The sequence below is a fragment of the Brassica oleracea genome, chromosome C6 (assembly GCF_000695525.1).
Source record: "Brassica oleracea var. oleracea cultivar TO1000 chromosome C6, BOL, whole genome shotgun sequence".
NCBI lineage: Eukaryota > Viridiplantae > Streptophyta > Magnoliopsida > Brassicales > Brassicaceae > Brassica > Brassica oleracea.
Genome location: NC_027753.1, coordinates 5315427 through 5317495, shown reverse-complemented (window position 1 = coordinate 5317495; position 2069 = coordinate 5315427). Strand labels below are relative to the sequence as shown.

At 44.0% G+C, this 2069-nt stretch overlaps 1 pseudogene; it reads right to left on the bottom strand.

The window, feature by feature from the left end:
• Positions 1-2069, bottom strand: part of LOC106297292 — a 10694-nt pseudogene that overhangs the window by 5869 nt on the left and 2756 nt on the right.

Below are 2069 nucleotides of genomic sequence, written 5' to 3'. Positions count from 1 at the left end.
TGACCATAACCGATGAACACACACTGCCGCGACTTCATCTCAAGCTTCGATCTATCAACCTTGGGAATATGAACAAATGCCTTACACCCAAAGACTCTCAAGTGACTGTAAGAAACATCCTTACCAGTCCAAACCCTCTCTGGAACATCACCATCCAATGGAGCACTTGGTGACAAATTCAGCACATGAACCACCGTGTTCAAAGCTTCTCCCCAGAAAGTCATCGATAAGCCTGATTGTGAGATCAAACTTCTCATCCTCTCGACCATCGTCCTGTTCATCCTTTCAGCCAATCCATTCAACTGTGGAGTCTTAGATGGCGTGAACTGATGCCTTATTCCATGCTCTTTGCAATAAGCATCAAATGGTCCAGAATACTCTCCACCATTATCACTGCGGATACACTTCAGCTTCTTCCCCGTTTGTCTCTCAACCAACAGCACAAAATGCTTGAAATATCCCAGCACCAGATCCTTCGTCCTCATAGGAAATACCCACAACTTCTTTGAATGATCATCAATCAAAGTCACAAAATATGAAGCGCTGCCAAGAGATCTTGTCCTCATTGGACCACACACATCTGAATGTACCAAATCCAGTACCTCGGGTTTCCTAGAAGGCGCAGAGGACTTGAAAGACACCCTGTGTTGTTTTCCCGCAAAGCAATGCAAACACTTCTGCAGGTGCAAACCAGAGATTCCTGGTATCACCTCATTTTTAGACAACACAGACATTCCCTTCTCACTCATGTGACCGAGTCTCTTATGCCATAACTCCATGGCACCATCATTCTCCATCGCATTAACAACGTCTTTAGAGACCTTAGCCTGCATCCAATAGAAAGATGAAGACTTCTCACCTCGAGCCACAATCAAAGAACCGCGAGAGAGCTTCCATTTACCACCACCGTGCAAACTGAAATAACCCTCATCATCAAGTCTTCCCGTTGATATCAGATTCATCCTAATATCAGGGACATGCTTAACATTCTTAAGCACCAACCTAGTCCCAAGACTAGTCTCCAAGCATATATCACCAATACCAGCAACCTGAGCCATCGCATCATTTCCCATCTTCACGGAACCATAATTACCCGCAGTATAGGTAGAAAACAAATCCCGCTGTGATGTTGCATGAGTAGTAGCTCCACTATCAATCACCCAACTGGTGTCTTGGCATGCGACATTAATGGCATCACCCTCAAGAAGAATGAGAAACTGATCTTCGGTGAGAGTCACCCGATCCCCCTTTTCTTCTTGATTTCCTTGCTGCTTGTTTTTCAACTTCCAACAATCCTTCTTCATGTGCCCTTTCTTGTGACAGAAATAACACTCCATGTTAGCAAATTTATTAGATTTGCTCCTGCTCCTGTTCTTGTCTCTCTTGGGATCTCTACTCGAACTCCTCCCCCTTGACTCAGTAACAAAGACATATGAAGGCGAACTGCTAGCATTCGACTGTCTTCTTGCTTCCTCATTAAGAACACTGTTCTTCACTGAATCCATCAAAATGACACCTTACGACGCGGAGTTACAAAGAGACATCCTGAAAACCTCCCATGAATCTGGTAAAGTACCGAGAAGCCACAGACCGTGAATCTCATCATCAAACTTGATGCCCATATCAGACAACTTGTTGAGCAATCCCTGAAACGCATTCAAGTGATCTGTCATCGGAGTTCCCTCCTGATACCTCAGCTCAATCAACTTCTTGATCATGTACATCTTGTTGTTTCCGGTCTTCCTAGCATACAACTGCTCCAGCTTCTTCCACAAAGAACGAGCATCCTTATCAGTCTTAATATGATGCAACACATTATCATCTACCCACTGCCTTATCAACCCACCCACTTTGCGATGCAGCAGCTTCCACTCTTTATCCGTCTTCTTCTCAGGTTTCTTCTCCTCGAAGACTGAAACATGAAATTCTTTAACAAAGAGCAGATCCTCCATCTTGCCCTTCCATAGATGATAATAACACCATTCAAGCTTATCATCCGGCTAGTATTTTCCATCATTCTCACAAGCAACAATAACCCGAAGTTATCAAACCCAAAGCTCTAAAACCAG